The following is a 6,596-nucleotide window of genomic DNA, read 5'->3' as shown; positions in this document are numbered from 1 at the left end:
CACTCCAGGAGGGCCACTATAGTTCCACACTCACTCCAGAGGGCCACTATAGTTCCACACTCACTCCAGAGGGCCACTATAGTTCCACACTCACTCCAGAGGGTCACATTGCATATTCTGATGTATCAAAAATAGCACCCCCCTGGCCACCATTGATTGATTGATTGATTGAAATATTTATTAACAGTTTGCAGAATTACAGTACATTTCAAGCACAAACTCAATACAAAGACTGTTAACTGTGAGTGGACGACCCAATTAAGCATTACACTTGCTTACAAGAGGGTCCACCATGTTCAATTAATCAAAACATTTAGAGACACTTCTATATAGACAAAGAACAGAACAGGAATTCACCATAATAGAGGTAAAAAGGGAAAAGAAACAGTGAGTTGCCCATGTATGCCCATGTATGCCATAGCTCATGAATCCCTATACTAACATGATGTATTGTAGATTTTCATGGCTGTGAGATCTCCCCCTTTTTAATGTCAAGTTTTCCATCACACTCACCTACATGAGATTGTTCAAGATTTATTAAGTCCCATTTTCTCACAGTAACTCATACCAGTCACATAAGGCAGCATAAAATACTTCAAGTTGCTTTAACAACTATTCTTCTGGTGGTTTACTCTACTCTTTAGTCTACACAGCACTGCTTCTCAACATGGGGTCTGTGCACCCCCAGTGGTCCTTAAGGTGGTTCCAGGGGGTCCCCAGCTAAATGATGAGATGAGTTAAATTAACACTGAGGATTTTACAGTGTAGATTGGGGTGGAATTGTTCTGTGTAGAGTGAGGGGAATCCTGCCACACAAACAATCAATACTCCACTGGAGGGACACAAACACACCAGTCCTTTATGTTTACTCATGGTCCAAAACTACTGGAGCTGAGAAGGGACAAAAAGTGCATTCACTATGGCCGAAACCATGATCTGGAAATATCCATGCAAGTCAAAGAAGTGATAACGATTACCTCTGAGAATAGAGAGAAAGATAACGGATAAATAGCGGATTGAAATTTGAGGTGGACATATTTAGAGGTTTACATGTATATACTGCACTGTGTACTGTATACAATATGGAGTAATATCTCTGCACACATTTTCTTTTTAGACAATTAGACATTAGACATGATTTGGCCTAATATTAGAAAATGTTCTGAAAAGGTTCCAAAAATGCACCAGCTTGGTCATAAAGTCAATAGTGGAAACATCAATGGCTAAAATATGTTGTAGAAAGAAAGAACTAGAAGGAAGAAGGCCAACATTATATACATGTAAAGTATACTAAGATATTTTGAATAATGGAATGATAAAATAAAGCAGTAGGAGGAGTCACTAAACACAAGTTAATATTCCTCTCCACGTCTACGGTACCGTAACAGACAAAACACCACAGTACCACAATACTGGCACCTAGTAAGAACTAAGAACTACCCCTTTTACAGTTAACTGCTTAGCCTGAAGACAGCATGCAATCCTTTTACAAAAATATCCACTAAAGAGACAAATGGGACTGGTGTAGAATAATTAATCAGAAATATTAATTATTTTACACAGACTTTGTACCTTTTCATAACACTAAATTATGTTATGAATAATGATACATACCATACTTTTAATTCTTACACAGGCATCAAATAATTAGCATATTTTAAAGCGATGGATATTTTCCACTGATAATTAAATTATCAAGAATACAGACGGCAGAGACTTTTAGGGAGCAAAACAAAACAAAACGTGACTCACCAGCAAAATAGCTTTGACAAGTAATTTCGAAAACATGCAGAGCTTTTAATCTCCGTAGTCACTATAATGACACGGGCATTGCAGTATTTTAACCTTTCAAAATGTTGGATATGAATCTTCCCCACGAAATCCATCAAGAAAACAATTTCATTAAATGCAATTACACATTTAATATTCACAGACTAAAAAATATTTAAGCCAGTATGTGAGCTCATTTCTAGTAACCTGCGCCAACGTATTAATTGTTTAATGTCTAGTTATATGTTTATTTGCATTTCATTATTCTTGCATGATATGGTAAATTGTCACGGACAAAATGCAGGATGGATGCAAGGAGGAAATCTTATAAATACAAATAGAACTCAAATGGAAATAAAAAAAGGGGGGAAAAATACTGTCAGCATTTAGTGTTAAAATAATGAAATTGAGTAGAACTTTTTTTTACAGCCCGTTCCTTGCAGAGGATTAGAAGAAATTAAAGTTTGGCAATATGGCTTTCCAAACTTATTAAGTAGACAAAGTGACTTTTTGTGATACTTGTTCCTGAGGTGTTTGCACAACCTATTTAACCCATTTAGGCCTGGAACGCATCCATGTCACGTTAGCGTTAGCGTTTTAAACATTGTTATAATTTAGCTATTGAAAAATAGCAGATCTACAAGCTCATAGCGCGCCACCGAGTGGCGCGCTATGAACTTGTAGGTCTGCTATTTTTGAAAAATCGTTAAAATGTGCCTCAAATCTTTCCGAAAATTGTCATGATTTAGAAAAAAAATAAAAATAAATTTCGACGTCAGGCCTGAATGGGTTAAGATGGGATAAATCTGATTAATTAATCACAAGCATTGATTTTGGGAAGGATCATATTTTTAAAGTAAAGTTGGGCGATGAAAGAACTTTATTTTTATGACTTTGGATGATTTCTTGACTGTGGAGATATCCCCCACCCCCAACGCACGCACGCACGCACGCAGGCACGCACGCACGCACGCACGCACGCACGCACGCATGCACGCACGCACGCACGCACGCACGCACGCACGCACGCACGCACGCACTTTTTTGTGTCTTTTATGCTTTTTATTGATAGGAGGGAGAGAGAGATGGGGAGTGATATGCAAACAAAGGTCGTTGGGATCGGGACTCAAACCGTCAGGCTGGAGCACAGCCTAGGTACCTGGACGGCTATGCCAGTGGCCCAGCCACAAATAAACATATTTGACCTTTGACCAGTGTGATATCTATATACCTTGAACCATACTAGGAATTCTGCTGGGTTAACAGAGATTTATTCAATAACACGGTAGGCGTCAGATCACATACAATTAGCACTTCCTTGCAGCTGCCGTGTGTTGTAAAAGCTATAAAGACGTTCTTCGTGTCTTTGATCTAGTATAAAGCTTTTCTTTTCAGAAGCAACAAAACAGCAGATATGCTGACGCACAATAGGAACAATGGCGGTTGTGTCTAACAAGCAGTTTCCCTCAGGGAGTGTGCACCGCGCGCACGTGCACACGCGCGCGCGCGCACGCGCACACGCACACACACACACACACACACACACACACACACACACACACACGGTCGGATATGAAACTCTTGCACTTTGGCCTCCATGTTCTGGGGCCTGAAAAAATGTTTTGACCTGAAGCTTCTTTAAAGGCTAGCTTGTTATCTCAGTCATCGTTTTGAACGCACACACAACGCACGCACGCACGCACGCACGCACGCACGCACGCACGCACGCACGCACGCACGCACAAACAGCAACCACACTGTCCATTGTTTTGTTGAGGGCGGTCGTGGGAGTCTAATTCTATAATAAGAGCCCTTCTATTCTCCTCCATCACCTAGTCTTAAGATGCTCTGCCCTGAAGGCCCAGTTCAGCCTGTGGTCCTGCTCTCCTCCAACTGTAATACATTAGGAGGATTAACATTCCTACAATAAGCCTCCACTGCCACAAGCCCAACCTGCGAGTTCCTCCAGCCTGCTTCGTCTTGCACATAATTTCCCTTTTCTCGCGCACGCACGCACGCACGCACACACGCAGACATGCAGAAACACAGACACACACACACACACACACACACACATACACACGTAAGCAGCCGGCCCAAACGTATGTACAGTAGACACCCTCTGTAACTACAGAGTGAGGACTCTTATCTCTCAGTTTCTCAATCGTGTGTGTGTGTGTGTGTGTGTGTGTGTGTGTGTGTGTGTGTGTGTGTGTGTGTGTGTGTGCGCGCATGCGTGTGCTGCCCACATGCAGACCGTAACACGTCTTAAATTAGCTATAACACATCTTAAATTAGCTATGATGCATTTGCTAGAGGATTAATATGATGAAACATAATAATCATGTCACTGGTGGCCATTTCCCACGGTTCCCTCCACTCCGAGCAGAAAAATAAATATTCTTATTAGCCTAGTAAATAGTCTTATTTAGTCCACTTCCATTTACTAAAACAGTCGTTTTTACTTTAATATTTTTATTCTTGCCTGTACACATATCCTAATGATTTCATAAAACAATTGTCTACTTGTTATTAGGCAAATTACATTATGGGTATGTGAAAAGCAGTTCATAGAATGGTCAGTGTGAAGTTGTGAACACTACAAAACAAGTATACAACATAGACAGACAGGACAGAATCTAGAGCAGGGGTGTCCAAAGTGCGGCCGGCGGGCCAAATGCGGCCCTGGAACAAATGTTATACGGCCCCCAGCTTCATACCTGAATTTATATGAAGGTCCCGCCCAACAGTATGGGACATTACATTAAAGTTTTTTAACCTGAGCATTTCCCAGAGTATAATTTGTCAGTGTTCCTATAGGGTGTAAAAACGTGTACGTCACCAAGAGGGGGGCGGCGTCTGAAAAGCTAGCGGTGCCATTCTTGTGGGCTTTAAACTCTAGCTCACATCACTCAGAAATAAGAATAGAGTGACGGTGGTATGTTTTTGTAAATATGGAGCTCGTTCTTGGCGACAACATAGTGAACCAACACCAGGATGGATAGAAAGAACGTCGGGCCCAAATACCTTACAAGGACAAGGAAAATGTTGTGAACAAACACGGCTGTGCTTAGATACTTTGTTGAACGTTATGTCTCCGCACCCGTGCGCCGTACAGCCGAGATCCAAGCCATTCTACGTCTTTTTGTAAACTCATCAATCTGGGTTCCTTGATGCTGTCTCCATGCTGGAAAGCTGAAAATCTAATTCCATTTTCTGGCTCATTCCCTCGACGTGACCTGCTGTGGCACTTATTTACTGAGCAAGTCTGCACCATTGTGAGGTCAGTTTAAAAAAAGAACGTATACAAGCACACCGGATAGTCGCTCAATGTAAACAAACCAGACAAGCCGCTACCACGTGACACATATGTTGACGCCCCCTCAAGGAGATTTTGGTACGCTATATATATATATATATATATATATAGGCTGGGTTACAGCTGGCTTTTTGTTCACATAACACACCTGACAAATAGAATTGTTTAAATGCGATGCATATGTATGTGACTTTGTTATATATAGTCCGAAGGTACATTATGTCAGGAGATGTAGTTGGCCCTTGGGTGTTTTAATGTTTTCTAATATGGCCCCCTTTGAAAAAAGTTTGGACACCCCTGATCGAGAGAGAGAGAGAGAGAGAGAGAGAGAGAGAGGCCCAGGTCTTCATGAAAACCTATCCCAGACACCTCTAATTGGAGAGTATTTATCCAGGAGCCCAGGAGAACAGAGAGTGCACCCTGGGCTGTTTTCACATGGGATTATGCCAGGTCCAAAACCCAACACACTTCACAAGGAAAAGCCCAATGCTCTTTCTCCATCATATGGCAAAGATTATAGCCCCACCTGCCTATTTGCCCAATCTCACTTGACCTACTGTTTGGTCTGAAACTGAATTAGTAATGTTTTGTAGCGTTTTGTAGCTAATAAACGTACTTGTTGCCACTCTAATGTAAACTACACAAGAGTATCTTTTAACCTAATGTTATAAGCATCATATTACGCTGGTATTATATTTTGAATTAGGCATAGGTGATGAATTACCCACCGTTTGGAACCACACTTTATTTACATGCAATCTAATAAACATAGATAATATTTCACACTACAATGTTTCTCAAGTACTGCATTTTACTTTTCAGGATGTTTTTGTAGTAGGCCTAGTAGTACATAATACCAAAAGGTAGATCTCTGCCTGCTCTCTAATGCCATCTACTGGACATGATCAGTATCAGAAGGTCCAAAAAAAGAAAATGGATTGTTGGCTTGTTGTTTCACTTTTTCAGAAAGACCATTGGAGTCTGTATGTGGTGGTGAATAACCCTCATTGCCCTAAAGCCCCTTTAAAGTGTTGGAAAACAAGGTGTTAATTGTAACAAAAGTAAGTTTGTTACAATTAAAAGTATACAGTATAAGGGTCTAAATCTAACCATGATGCTGTGCATATCAGGGTAACAACAGTATATACTAGAGCATTCCTATCAACTACGTAGCAAATATATACAGAGACTAAGCAATCATGCTCAGTCAAATAAACAGACAGACTAACTGACATTATTTCCATGGTATTTGAACTCAAATGGACTCCTGTTGAACTCGAGATGAAGGTCCATTAACATGAATTTACACATGTATTAAGCATGTACTCTTGCACTCTACATGCCCTTAAGAAGGTAAATAGAGATAAGCAAACGTTACTGTACATGTAGGCTGTAGCACCATGACATTGTTCATTCCTGGCCCCACACCTGCTAGTTTCCCATCAAAGCGTGGGAATGACAGCACACCTTGCTGTGTGTATATAAGAGGTAGTGAATGTTGGCACAA

Source organism: Electrona antarctica, assembly GCF_951216825.1.
Source record: "Electrona antarctica genome assembly, chromosome: 10".
NCBI lineage: Eukaryota > Metazoa > Chordata > Actinopteri > Myctophiformes > Myctophidae > Electrona > Electrona antarctica.
Note: the sequence above shows the minus strand (reverse complement) of the source record.